Source organism: Myotis nattereri, assembly GCF_964212035.1.
Source record: "Myotis nattereri genome assembly, chromosome: 9".
In the NCBI taxonomy this organism is placed as follows: domain Eukaryota; kingdom Metazoa; phylum Chordata; class Mammalia; order Chiroptera; family Vespertilionidae; genus Myotis; species Myotis nattereri.
The window spans coordinates 4210885-4225250 of record NC_138084.1 but is presented as its reverse complement, the minus strand read 5'-3'; the positions used below and the strand labels follow the sequence as shown (position 1 = coordinate 4225250).

Below are 14366 nucleotides of genomic sequence, written 5' to 3'. Positions count from 1 at the left end.
AATTAAGCACAAAGCCGTCCACAGCCCAGCCCTGCCGCTGCCTCCCTGCCAGGCTGCCTCCTGAGCACAGCCGGCAGCACCTGCCCGGCGGCCGGATGCCTGGGTCCTGCGCTCTGCCTGGGAGGCAGTGTCCCCTAGTGGTTAGCTGGGCCCCATACAGCTGGGTCCAGGTGTCTCCGCTCCCTTCTTTTCCCAGCACCACCCTCTCTGTCCAGTGCCCAGTCTCCGCACTGGGGACAGCGGGAGCCAGGAGAGGGTTTCTGCGGCTGCCCCCGTCACCAGCCACCCAAATACTCTCACTCCTGGCCCTTCCAGTGCTGGCTCAGCCTGTCCACGCAGTGGGTACACAGGTCTCAGGAACAGGGGAGCCCCGCACCCTTTGAAGGGTCACCGGGAGGACGGGGCAGATGGTGCGCGAGGCAGGCCCAGGGTCCAGAGAAGGAGGTGGACTGGCCAGCAGAGACCCAAGGAGACAGACCACCAGCTCTGAGCAGACCTGCCTCTCACACCCGCCAAGGGTCCGCAGGCAGCCCCTCCTGGTTCTGTCCGCCAGGCCCCGACTCTGTCCCTTCTTTCGCCATCTCCTGCCCCAGCTTCACGTCTTGGCTCAAGCACCCCCTTGCCTGACCCCAGCGCCCAGCAGGCTCCCCCGTCGCCCAAACTCACAGGCTGTCTTCCCACCTTCAGAGCCCAAGGCTCCATCGTGGGAAGGGGTATCCGATTGCTGCCTGACCCCCATTCCCACTGAACGCTCCCTGAGGGCAAGACGTAAGGCTGCTTTGTCTCCCCCTTTCCTCCCAGAGCCCGGCACCGAGCCTGGCCCCGCAGCCCACACGCAACACCCATCTCACGAGCGAATGGATGGACGGACGGACGAATGAATGAATGAGCAGGAAAGGAGGGCAGAAGGGAGGGAGGGAACGATAGAAGAGCCAGGGAGCCAGGGGTGCTGAGCAGGGCGCCTGTGGGCCACCCTCCCAGCCGAAGTAATGCCTGTCTCCAACCTCCCACCCCCACTTGCCCCTTCTCCCACACTCGCTGGCCCTGGCCCTGCGGGGTGTGGGGCAGCACACAGTGCGGGGGGGTAAAACCCGGGGCTGCAGCAAATCCAGCAAACACCTCCCACAAGGTGAGCTGAGGCCCCAGATGCTGACATCATCTGCAGAGCTGCTGACCCCGGGGAGGGCCCGGCTGGGGGCCGCCGCGGCGTAAACAGGCACAGCAGCGGGCACAGCCTGTGGAACAGGCCCGTCCTCCAGCCGCCCCCCACACCCCCCGCTGCCCTCAAAGAATGCAGGCCAGCAGGGAAGGGGGGGCACGGTCAGGGCACCCTGGGGTCATGCTTACCCCACCCCCCTCCAGCCATCGGTCCACGCCCCTCACTCCAGCCTCGAGGACAGAATGCAGGTGCCTTGCGCCCTGGCACAAACAGGAGCAGGCCTGAACTTTGTCTCGAGGAAAAGAACCCAGGTTCTGGGAAGAGGACCCCCCAAAACCCACACAGAGGATTGTGCATCCAGGGCAGCACGCAGGCCTTAGGCCTGAGCCAGCCCCACCCTCCCAGAGCCCTGGCAGCCTCTCCTGATGGTGAGCACCCTGGGGCCACCCCCACCCACCCCTCTACCAGCACTGAGAACCTCCGGCCACGGCCACGCCCACCCCTCAAGCCCTTCCCTGTCCAGACACTTACGGCCCATCCCATGAGTTGCCCCCACCCCCGCCTGTTGACGATGCCTCACTCCTGCACATTCCCACCATCACTGGGGCCAGGTCTGGGCCAACAGGCGGGTGCCATCCCCCTGGGCTTTGGTGACGGGTGGGGGCCGAGTCAGTCCTTCCTGCCACTCCAAGGCCAGCATGAGCCAGGGGTGGGGACCAAAGGCAGCCCACACTGCCAGGCAGAAACTCTGCTAGATCTTCCTAGGCATCATCTCCTAGTGGGTACCCCCAAGGTGGGCACTACCCCACTTTATGGATAAAGATGTCGAAGCCCCATGAGATCCGTTCATTCAAAGCCAGCAGGCCAGGCAGAGACACCCTCCCCAGGAACCACAGGTCCTAGCACCCTGAGGCCAGACCCCCCCCCCAACAGCCCCAGGCAGGCCCATCTCAGAGATCAGGCCTTTCTCAGCCCTGACTCCAGGGCAGCCTGGCCAGCTGGGGAGGCAACTGCCAGCAGGTCCTCAACTTCCAGAGACACACAGTGGGGCCACCAAACTGCAGGACAGGCCTTTCCCTGCTCACCGCCACTCCTCAGCCATCTCATCTGCCCCTCCCCGGGCTGAGACAAGCTGCCCCTGAGGCCCGGAGCCTGCCAAGCATGCCGCACCCAGCTCCCTGCCTCCCCGCCTCTGTCCCACCTGACTGCGCAGAGGGGGCTGTGCCCACCAGGCCCCGGGGCCTCAACCTCCCCTGCACCAGGCCAGCTGCTCTTGACATCGGCCACCACACTGGGCCTCGGCGGCCGGTCTGCGGGTCCCAGCCTGCCTCTCTCTCCCTCGACACCCACCATCTCAGGGCCACCTGGAGTTCCGATCCGTCGCTCAGCTGACTTGGGAGCGAGCACAGACACCACCTGCCCATCTTTCGCACCCTGCCCTCCCGTACTCGGGTGCCCACGCATCCTCACGGCCACAACATCCCCCTGTGCAGGCCAGGAAGCGGGGTCCCCAGAGGTAGCAGACCTGGGGTCGCCCAGTAGTGACCCAGCTCAGCCACCAGGCCTGTTTGCAGAGCTAGGTCTTTCCGGCTAACGGCCTCCCCATGGAGCCCTGGCAGCAGGTGACTGGATGGGTGGCAGCACCCCGCCCACCGCCTCCTCACAAACAAGCCGGGGGCTCCCAGGGGCTTTCACTAGGAGGCTCCCGGGAGGCGCGAGGAGGTGCCGCGAGGGAGGGCGCCACTGCTAGTGGCCAGCGTCACGTCAGGATTCTGACCCCCCCCCCAACCCCTGTCCTCCGGGACCCCTTCAGCCAGGAGGGGGCATCTGTCCACCTCACCCCGCGTTATACTGCAGTCCTGACCCCGCCCCCTCCACATACAGCCTCAGGAGGTGGATACCGGCAACTCCATTTCACCAACAAGGGAAACTGAGGCTCGGGGAGGTGGAGGGACTTGGACCCAGGAAGGGTGGAGCGAGGGCACGCTGTCCTGCAGGCGGCGGCAGTCCCGGGCGTGCCTGGCTTCAACGCACGCTGGGGAGGGTTCTTATAGAGGCGCGCGGTCGTCCGGTCACTGCCCGTGTGAGGTCACAGGGCTGGGCCCATCCACAGCCCCCCACACACCCGTGCCCTCCTCTCTCCTGCTCTCAGACCTGCCCGTGGCTGGCCCTTCAGTGGGGATGTGGCTGAAGAGCCCCGCAGAGCCCCCTCGCTGCCCACCCTGCTGGGCAGCACCCTCCCGGGCACGGGCCCTGGCAGCTCAGGCCATTTCCATTTTAAACCCGAGGAAGTCCTGAGCAGTCACCCACGGAGGGAGCCGGAGCGGCACCAGCTGACAGGTGATGTTTGCGCCTCTCCTCTCCGGGGGCTGGCAGGGAGAGATGCACTTGGCTTTCACTCCAGAAACCTGAGCCTGGAGCCCCTGAGCGTGGCCACCTTCCCCACACGGCTGGGCAGAGAGGGGCATGCCCCCGCCCACTTCCCTGTGCCAGTGGAATCCAGCACCCTGACAGCTTGGTGCCCCCACACAGGCCAACTCCTGAGCCCCCTGGGGCAACTCCTGAGCCCCCTGGGGTGCGGCCAGCAGGGGGGGTCTCCATCCTCCCTGAGGGCTCAGGTCCAGGGTGGGGCAGGGCTGGACTCAGCGTCCCCCCTCTGCCCCCAGCCAGGCCTTTATTCCTATCAGGGCTCTGGGGCTGCAGGGGCCTGGCGCATCCCACCCAGCTGGGCTGTATTATCTCAAAACCACACACCGGAGCCTTGCAGCCCTCAGGGCACCTGGACGCCTGGGGCCGCTCCCGATGCCTCCAGCTCCTCAGGAACTTTCTCCACGGAGACCTCCGATCAGCCAGGCTCCCTGCAGCTGGGGGCGGCTCTCCAGCCTCCTTCCCTCGGCCTCTAGTCCCCGGAGGAGGGGCGTGTGCCTGGCCTCGGGCTCGGGTGGGGGGCTCGCTGCCCTGGGACGCAAGCACATCAGTCCCACGGCTCCAGCCCAGGTGCACCCCGGCCGCACAGGCCACAGTCCACGGCGCGCACGGGAGGGAAGTTGGAGCTGCTTATGCCCCCCTTGAAGTCGTTTTAAAAATAAAACCTCGTTCCAGCCGTGACTCACGCAGTTGGTGGGGACCGGAACGCCGCGCCTGGGCCGGCCGGCTGCCTCTCTCCAGGCTCCCCAAACCCTCTGGTATCTGGGTGCGAGGCCGGAACTGTAACCAACCAGCCCAACCTGGCACCCCACGGCGGGCCGGGCCGCCCCCCGGGGGCGCAGCGAGGGGCTCGGGCTGGGGTTCCGTCCGGGCCCCCGCCCTTTCCAACCTCAGCTCTGGAGAGTGGAGCCGCCGACCGCGCACCCGCACCTCCCCGCGGCGGGGCCAGCTCCGCCGGCGCTCGGCTGTCGACTCGGCGACCCCCGCCCCAAATCCCAAAGGCGGCGCGGCCCCCCCCCCCCGGCGCCGGGTCCAAACCGGGCAGCCCGCCCCCGCGGCGCCCCGCGCACTCCCAGCCCCCGCCCCACCGGCCCCGCGCCCCGTCCCGCTCGCGGCCCCGGCCCCCGCCCCGCGGATCCTTCCTTACCTGCGCAGCGGCCGGGGAGGCGGGTCTCCTCGGGAAACTTTGCGGCGACGGCTGGAGCCTCAGGGGTTATTCCAAGGAGCGGGAGGGACCCGGAGCGGGCAGGCGCCCGCGGAGCCCGGGAGAGGAGCCCCCGGCGAGCGGAGCGCGGCGTCGGGCCCGGGGCGAGGGGCGCGCAGCGGCGCATCTGCCCGGCTCGGGCGCCCGGGGAGCGGCGGGGCTGTGCGCGGGGATGCGCCCGGGGCGGGGGCGGGCGCCCGGGCGGGTGCGCTCGGCGGGGTGAGGGCCGGCAGCGGTGCCTGCGCGAGCGGCGGCGGCGAGCAGGGCGCGGGGAACCAGGCTGGGCGGCCGCCTCTCCCCTCGCGGCGGCGGCGGCGGCGGCGGGGGCCGTGCGTGCAGGCGCGGAGCCGGGAGGGAGGGGAGGGAGGGGAGGAAGCGGTGCGGGGGGCGGGGAAGGCGGGGAGGAGGCGACGGGGGCGGGGGCGCCGCGCTGCGCACTGGCCGGCGGGACCCGGCGCGGGAGGCTGCGCGGCCGCGCGGGGACTCGGGCCCAGCCCGCGAGAACCGGCCTCCGCGGCCTCCTACCCCTGCCCTCCGGCGAAAATGGCTGGGAGGCGGGAGGAGGAGGTTGGGGAGCCGGCCCCCGGGGCGAGGAGGGAGGTTCCCAGAGCCAGCCTCCAGCGCGGGGGCGGGGGGGGGGGCAGAAAGGGGCTCTCGCGCTCACAGCCTGCCCTCACACCCTCCTCTCTGCACCCACTCATTCATTCACCTTCCAGCCATCTAGCCATTCATTCATTCATCCGTCCACCCATGCATTCATTCACTAACGTACCCGCGAGGGTTACCCCTTCCTCCCTGCCTGGCGCTCTTCCCCACGCGGACCCCTCACCTGCACTGGCTCTAAGCGCCCAGGCCTCCCTGTGCGGTGCCCTCCCCCCGCCCCACCGCCCCCCAGCTGCCTAAACGGCCCTGCCAGGTCAGATCCCAGCCCCGCACCCACCCCCCCAAAGCCGATTGTGACCTTGAGCGTTACCTAACCTCTCCAAGCCTCGGCGTCCTCTGTTGAGAAATGGGAGCATGAGCCACCTGCCTCGGAGGGTTGATGTGAAGGTTGAAGGAGACCTGACCAGGAGGTGGCTGGGGCAGAGCTGGGCACACATTAGGGACTGGGGAAATGTCTGCACCTGTTGTGTGGGGTCTGGAGTTGGGGGTGGGCCAAACATCCCTCCCCTTAGCCAGGAGCGTGCGTGCTCCTGACAATCTCTGGGACACTAGGGGGCTCTTTGTTGAGCCTGAGCCCGGAAATCCCATCCTGCCCTCCTTTTCCCTGGAGTTGAGTCCCTGCCTCTGCCTAGAGCTCCCCCTTCCCCTGGCCCCACTGCTTGCAGGTCAACACCCAGACTCCCCACAATCTGGCTGGGACCCCTCTCCCCAGAACCACCCCAGGCCTGTGTCAGGGGCTGCCAGGGGCCCAGCACACGCTGCTCTCTGCTGTCCTCCAGGGCCTGGCCAAGCCATCCCTGCCCTGTGGGAGGGGACTCTCAGGTCCCTGGAGGGAGAGATACTGCCCCCCTCACCCCTGTACTTCCCCACCCCTCCTGCCCCCAGCCCTGGGGCACAGTGAGGCCTTCCGTGCCTGTGGCTGTCACCTCTGTTCTCACTCCTTCCTCACCTCTCCCTTCCCATTTACCTCCCCTTCCTTCCCTTTCTGCTCCTGATTTCTACTCAATTCACCAAACAGCCATTTTTTCCTCCCAATTTTTATTTATTGCCCAAACATTATACCAATAAGAAAGGAAAGAAAAATCACCCACAATGCCGCTGCCCTGTGGCGTCAACAGCCCTTGTTGCCCTGCGCCCTTCCAGGCTTGTCCTGCGCTGTCAGCTGTAATTTTCACAGAGCTGTGCTTTCCGTTCCGCCTGCCCAGACCCCCAGATGGACGCGGGGCCCTCAGGCTCCGTCGTCCCTCCTTCGTGGCCCCTGGCATGTTGCTCAGGAATTATGTGCGTGTCTTCCTCCTCGTCCAACTGCATCCTTTCCATCCCTGCCGCCCACGTCCCAAGCGCAGGGCCGGCCCAGGGCGCACTCCGCCCGAGGTGGAACGGAGGGTGTGCATGTAGCTCTAGCGGGGGCTCTTCAATACCCAGATATCATCTTCCGAATCGTGTTCTTAATGGCCGCATGATATTCTCTCGAGCCGATGCACCGTAACTCGCTCAGCTGTGCCGGGCGGCTGTGCCCAGTTCACAGAGCATTTGTGGAGGTCCGCTGTGTCTGAGCACCTTGGGGGACACCACAGACCAAAAGTGAATCAGGGCCCGCTCCGTCCAGTCCTGGCAAAGCAGGAAATCCAGCGAGGGGCCTGGGCACCCAGACAGCTGGGGCGCGCTGAAACCGACCTCTTCACCCCCAGGCACCAGGGCCAGCTTCCCACAGAGGGGGCTCCTGAGCCAGGTCTTGGAGGGTCACGGGGAATGCGCTGTGACTGACAGAACCCGTGGTTTGGAGAGAAGGAGTTTGGGGGATGGGGGGGTGAAGATGAGGGGACTGGCAGCAGCCAGGCCAGGTGTGCAGGGCCTTGAACAAGCCTGGTGAGTCTGGCCTTTCTCCGGAAGGACAGGGTGCCAGGGAGGGAGTGTAAGCACAGCCGGGGCACCTTCAGCTATGAGACTCAGAAAGTTACTTGTTCATCCAACAAGCACTTGCTGAGCGCCCGTGTGCACCAGGAAGCAGGGAGGTTGGTGGGGCCCTGGGCCAGGACCTGAGCTCGCCTCCGGCTTCGAGCTGGGCACTCAAGGTGCTCTCAGCCCAGGCGGCAGTCACCGGGGGCCACGTGTGGCTTCGACCGGGGCTGGACCAGCCCGGCTCCCCTGCTCCCGGGGCAGCTGTCACCCGGCGGTGCCCAGCAGCTAGGCGTGGCCAGCCCTACCACCGACAGCCAAGGTCACCCGGGCCCTGCCCCCAGCACCCGCTTCCCCATCTGCCTACCCTCTCTGCAGGCCCCCGGCCTGGATTCTGCTCGCCACCTCCCCACTTACCCGCTGGGGACCCCGGCACTGTCCTAGCCTCTAGCCTTGCTGCTCCTCAATTTTCTTATCTCCATGGGCCTCGCAGACATCCTGGGGCTGGTGTGACAGTCCCTGAGGTTCCAAGAGGCAAGTGCACTGTGAAGTGCTGTAAGGGACAACACGGCTCACCGTTAGTAGATTGTTGTCAACCAAGGTGGTGGCCCTGGGTGGGCCTGTGCTGGGGGGCGGGGGGCAGGAGCACCTCATCTCTGCCCTCCAAGATCCCAGGGTCCCCTGGGTCTGGGGATACCTGAGGGGGCCCCCAGAGAACCCCAGTCACTGAATACCTGGTCCGCCTGGCTCCCAGACCGTGGCCCCGGGGACGCCCTGGGGCCCCCAGGGAGGTGTCCATGAACCATGGCATGTGGCCTGTGGGCAGGCTGGCTGTGCACACCTGCTGGGCACGCCTGTCAGGCATACCAGCCCTCACCAGGAGGTCCATCCAAGCAGCTTCCCCCACCCCACCTGACTGACCCTTTCCATCCTGCACCCAGAGGCGGGGCTCCTCCCAGAGCAAGGGTCAGGGTGCAGGAGCTGCGGGTGGACCCCAGCGCAAATCTCTGGGGGAGCAGGGAACTAGACCCCCAGCCCAGGAAGATGCCCAGAGAAGGGAGTGGACACAGCAGGGACCACAGCCAGGCGGGATGAAGCCAGCGACTCCTGAGCTGGGGGCAGTGGGACCACAGAAGGGTTGGCCTGGGCCGTGGGCCTGGGGAAGCTGCTGGCCAGGGAGGGAGCACTCCTGCTTCAGCCGCAGTGCTCCCTGCCACCGGCCTCTGGGCACACTCCTGCCCCGGGCACCGACACAGGGGTCCCGCTTCCCTCCGCCAAGAGGCCCAGCCAACTCCTGCTCACCCCTCAGTCCCGGGCTTAACCATCCTGTCCTCCCTGAACCCCACTTTCCCAAGGAGGCCCCCTTGCTCTCTGCTCCCTCAGGCCTCTCCTCGGCAGCTCTCCGCTCAGTCTGTGATCACATGTGACTTGTGGGCTACCTTTTCCACCCACTGGACGACGCTTTCGCATCGCTGAGAGCGGGCGTGGCTGGCACGTTCTCCCCCGCACCCCACCCCTGAGGTACGGAAAACTGGCGAAGACGGGAACTGACAGAGCCCGTGTTTTGTTGGCGTCCATCTCTCCCAGCACCTCGAGGGCACAGCCAGGGCCCCTGGGTCCCTTCGTGTCCCCAGCACCTGCCATAGGCCCGTGTGTGGCCAGAGCAGTCAGGCCCTGCTGGGCGTTGGAGAGGACAGCCCTGCCTTCGCGGTGACAGCTGCTCCCAACTGGAACTGCCCTAAGATGGTGTTCCGGCCCGGGCAGGGCAGGGCAGGGCGTGGTCCGGGGTGTGTGTGGTGACACGGGGAGTGAAGCCAGAGAGGTCCAACCTGGGCCTGGGCAGAGGCAGGACTGTGCCCCCGGGGGCCAGGGTTCCGAGCCAGCCCCCTCCCTGGCGGGACAGAGACTTGTCTCTGATGGGCCCTCCTGTCTGTTGGGAAACGCCTCTTCTCCCCACAAATGACATCACCGCCCCCCCCCCATCTCTGCCAGACCCGGGGCTGCCTCTCACACTCCCCTCACCCACTCGCTCCCGGGCCATTATTCCCAGCAGAGCTGATGCTTTCTCTGGGGACTGGCTATCACTCACCTGGTACACATCCCAAGTTCAGGAACAGAGGTGTGAACTGTGCACAGGGGGCAGGCCAGGCGGAGGGGTGGGCGGTGAGCGGCTCCGGGCAGAGGGTGGTGGAGATGGAAGCAGAGGGGAGGCCAGACCTGCAAGCCTGATCAGGAAGGAAGTTGGGAGGACAAAGAGAGGGCACATGCCCAAGATGTTGGGGAGCCGCAGGGCAGGGTCCCCGAGACTGCCCAGCAGGGAGGAGGGGAGGGCAGGGCTGAGGAAGGTGGGGTGGAAGATGCCCGGGTTCTGAGATTGGGGCCTCAGAGACGGCTGCTGGGTCTGGGCCTCCAGTGACACCCCACCACCCATCACGGAGCCTCTTCTGACCCCTGCAGACCTTTTTATCAGGGGCTCAGAACCCACCCAGGTTCCTGGCCAGACAGGGAGGCAAGACAGAAGGAAGGGCGCAGGGAGGGTGGGGAGCGTGCGGCCTGCAGAAAGGAGGGGTCTTCTCCCAGCACAAATCCGCAGGCGCAGCCCAGCGCTGGGTCGACTCAGCTCCTGGGTCCTCTCTGCCCTTCCCCCAGCAGCTCCTTCCCCTCAGGGCGGCTGAAGCCACTGAAGACGGGTGGCAAGGGGTCTACAGATGGGGTGTCCTGAGCCCGGGGTCTCCCTCCTCAAGTCCTGGTGGCACAGAGCCGTGGCCCGGGGCTGGGCTTGGGCGGGTCACGCAAGGCCCCTCACCTGCTGGCACAGGTGCAGCCAGGCCTGGCGGGTTCTCAGCTACGTGCACTGCTGAGACTGGGCCGAGAGGAGGCACAGGAGAGGGGGAGGGGGAGGAGGAGGGGGAGGAGGAGGGGGAGAGGGTGCCAATGGGATGGGGGGGGGGTGTTGCCCAGCAACCACCAAGCTGCTCGCTGTGGCTGCCTAGGAGGGATTCTTAAAGAGCTGAGCAGAAAGGCTGGGCCTTGGAGGGGCTGAGGCAGGGCCTTGCATACCAATGGCTGCTACTGCTGCCTCCTCTCCCCTCCCTCCCCCTCCTCCTCCCACCTCCACCCCCCTCCGCACAGCAGAGCCCCAGCTGGGAGGTTGGAAAGACTGAGAGGAGAGCACCTAGCCCAGGGGGCACCCAGCCCAGGGGGCACCTGAGGCAGTCAGGGCAGCAGCCGGGCTGGGGCCTGGAAGCGGGTAGGATGGCTGCCCTGAGCCTACAGGGCTGGGGTGCCCCGGCTCCCAGACCCCAGGGCCAGGGAAGGGCGGGAGCTGGGACTCCTCACCCACCTCCCCTGGCCCTTCTGAGGGGCTCTGCTCCCACCGAAGGATTAACCTGCTCCGCCTCTTCCCGGCTGAGGGACCTCAAATGAGCCCCCTCTCCCCCTCCCCCCCACCCCCGCCCGCCCCCAAGTCTTTGGTCCTGAGAGTCCCAGTCAGGTGCGGGAGCCCCCAGCGGTCACAGGCGGCCGAGGAGGCAGGCTGGCCAGGCTGGGGGTGGGCAGCGTCCGAGGAAGTCCTCCCGGGGGCCTCCCCGAACTCCCCGGGCAGCAAGGGTTCGCCCTTCCTTCTGTCCCGAAGAGAAGAAGGCGGGCCTGTTTGGTCTCCAGGCAGCACTCCCTGCCCCAACAGGGGTGATCCTGTCCTCCGGCCTCAACTTCCCATCTGAGCCTGAGGGTCGGGGCCAGGTCAAGGGCGCCTCCGGGATCCAGGGGGAGCCACTGGGTGTCTGCATCAGGAAGTGCCCCCAGCTCCCTGCAGTGGAGGAAGGAGGGGAGCTCACACGCAAAGTGCTCCTTCCATCGACCTGATTGGGCCACATCGGAAGCCGGTCCCAGGCCTGATCCAACCGTCGCCCACGCTCCTCTAATTGGTCCCTGTGGGTGCAGCACTGCCTCTCTTCCTGGCCCTCCGTCAACCCTGGGCCACCACTTACCCCCAGCCCCTGCCCCAGGCCCACCCCCTGCAGTTCCCTCCCCCTCAGCTCAGAGAGCGTGTTTCTAAAGTGCAAGCCCCACCCTGCTGCTCCCACACCTGCCCTGGCCCCCTCAGGCCTCCGCTACAGCTCACCCTCCCTGACCCACACAGCTCACACACCCCCCAGACATGCGACCAGACGGGCCCAAATCAATGTCTGCTGAATGGATGAATGGCACCATGAGCAGCTCCTCAGTGCCGACCCGTGTTGGCCTCTGGGTACAAGAATGACCAAAGACGACTAGGTCGGCTCCCACAGGCTGCCATGCTGGGAGCACATCAGCCAACGAGCCTGAGGATGAGTCGTTCAGGACCATGGTGAGGGCTCCAGCAGAAAGTCCAGTGCGATAAGAGGAACAGGAGGCATTCGGCTGGGTGGTCAAGAGGGGCCTCTCGGAGGAGGTGACTTTTCATTGAGACCTGAAGGATAAGAAGGAGCCTGTCTGGGAAAAGCTGCAGGGAGAGTGTGTCAGGCAGAGGGAGCAGAATGTGCAAAGGCCCTGGGGCATGAAAGAGCAAGACCTATTGGAGGAAGAGAAAGAAGGCAAGAAAACTCGGGGCAGGGGGGCGGCGGGGGGGAGGAGCAGAGTGTGGGATGTAGCCAGGCATTCATGGAGGGGAATATGGATTTTATTCTAATGTAATCGGAAGCTATTTGAGATTTTTAAGCAGGGAAGTGACATGACTTAATTTATATTTTAAAGCGATCATCGGAACAACCACTTTGGAGAGCAATTTGGCAGAAACTAGTGAAGTAAAAGATGAGCATATCCCACCGCCCAGCAGCCCCACTCCCAGGTGTACGCCCGACAGAATTCCCCGCGCATGTGTGCAAGATGCCACTGCAGCTGCGCTTGCCAGAGACAAAACTGGCACGCGGCCGGCTGGTCTGTGGGAGAGCAGATGGATGCGTGCGGGGCGTCCCCGCCTGGAGTATTACGCGGCAGTGAAAACAGACCGACTAGAGCAGCACGGGCCGACGGGGTCCCCTCCCCAGCGTGGCGGGGGCATGCGGTCGCCCCCAGGGGCCCCGCTTTATATGAAACGGAGACATGCCGGCCTCGCCAATGTCATGCACAGCAGAACCGTCAGGAACGTGCACCTGAATGCGGGGGGGGGCAGGGGTTCCTCTGCATTGGGGGGGCTTCAACTCTTCCGTGATGGTGTATTTGTTGGGCTGGTGGTAGGTCAAGGGGCCGTGTGTGTGTGTGTGTGTGTGTGTGTGTGTGTGTGTGAGAAATCAATAGGAAAGGTTGCTGAGAGGATGCGTGAGGGTGCGGGGCAGAGGAGGGGTAGCCCAGGAGAGAGGAGACACTCGGGGGAAGTGGGAAGTGGAGGCCCCGCCTGCCTGGCTGTTGGGGGGTCCTCTTTCCTCCTCCAAACCCTCGGTTTGTTTTCTGTTCAATCAGCTCCCGGTTTTAAAATGAAGCTCAGAGAAGGCGAGGAGCTGCCCGGGGTCACCCAGCCAGCTGGGGGTGGAAGAGCCTGTGGCTTGTCCTTGGGGGTAGTTGGCTTGTCCGGCAGCACTGATCAGAGGGGTGACCCCCACACCGACTCCCCCCCCCCCCCAGCCTGGCCCAGGGCCTTGTCCAGCCCCTCCCCTCAGGACATTTCCCTCAGCCAGCCATCCACTCCCCCTTGGGCTCCCGCCCCTCATTCCTGCGCAGATGGAGCCTGCACCCGGCTGGCTGGGGCCCAAGCCATCTCCTGGTAATTGGGTTTCAGGGATGCTCCTCTCATGGTTATGCTAATGGCGGGACGCTGAGCGCCTGCCCCCGGCTCCTGGGGGAGGGGAGGCCCGGGCAGCCCGGGCTGGGTCTGCTTGGTCTGCACCCGCAGCGCTGCAGCCCGCAGCCCGCCCTGGTCCCTTAGAGGTCGGACTGCCTGACTCGAACTCTGGCTCCCCCACTTCCCAGCCCAGCTGCGCGACCTGGGGCAAGTCCCTCGGCCTCTCTGAGCCTCTGTTTCCTCATCTGTAAAGTGGGGGGATAATCTCACCCTCACTAGGCCCTCAGGGGAGGGACTATGAAATGAGAGACTCCATCTCAAAGCCCTGGCCCAGTGCCTGGCGCAGAGAACTGGCTTGATAAATGTGTTATTAACTATGTTTGGTTTTTATTTAAAGTCTAAAAGGTCCGACAGGGAAGTGAACAGGGGCTCCTGGGATCTGAGTGATGAGGGAAGGGTGACTCCTTTTCTTTTGCTTTTTGCCCCTGTGTGTTGTGTTGATGTAGATTACCCATGAATTCCTTGTGGACGGTGACTGTGATGGGGCTTGGAGAGCGGGTGTTGAGGGGCTTGGGGTCCAGCTTGGGGGCCACTGGCTGGGAGGCTGGGTCTCTAGGGGCCGAGTCCAAGGCACCCAGGCAGGAGCGGGCAAGGGAGAGGCCCAGGCCCGCAGGAACCGCCACCCACTCGCAGGCTTTGAGCTGAAACGGCTGCCTGGCTGGCTTTTGTAGGGAGAGGCCTGGGGTGGACGCCTGGGCAAACCCGGGGGTAGGGCAGGAGTGAAGGTTCGGGGGAGGCAGAGGAGTCAGGCCTGGCACAGGGCCAGTGAGAGGGGCGTCCTAGAAGTGGGGGCCCCGCTGGGTACAGCTCCCAACAGCTTTGAGGATCGCAGGGCTTTGCTCAGAGCAGAGCGGGTGAGGGGCTCAGTCCTGGAGGCAAACAAGCCAAGTCTGAGCAGGATGCTTAGTGTCCCGGGTTCCAGGCCAGACCCGCAGGCTTCGAACCCTGTCTCCACCACCCCAACCTGTGTGGCCTCGGGCCAGGCACTTACCTGAGCCTCCGTTTCCCCTTCTGTAGAATGGAGCTGCACGTTCAGCAAAGTCCCCATGGCTCTCCCTAGGGAGCTGGTGACCAAACTCAGTAAGAAGCTGCTCTTGTTAGGGGACCCCATTGCTGCTGGGACACCCTATGGGGCCATCACAGTTTTACGGGCATTTTGAACGTTACCACCCATGCCCCCCGAGGACGTCAGTTAA

The 14366-nt window shown here is 65.4% G+C and overlaps 1 protein-coding gene and 1 long non-coding RNA gene across 5 annotated transcripts in view; one reads left to right on the top strand and one right to left on the bottom strand.

The window, feature by feature from the left end:
• The window catches only part of MACROD1 (mono-ADP ribosylhydrolase 1), a 128544-nt gene that overhangs the window by 91860 nt on the left and 22318 nt on the right, over positions 1 to 14366 (top strand). The window lies entirely within an intron of this gene.
• On the bottom strand, positions 6481 to 10736 carry LOC308525132. The gene is made up of 4 exons (XR_013996452.1): positions 10159 to 10736; positions 9442 to 9577; positions 7770 to 7905; positions 6481 to 7013 (listed from the first exon to the last, which is right to left on the bottom strand). It is a non-coding gene; the product is annotated as an uncharacterized lncRNA (long non-coding RNA).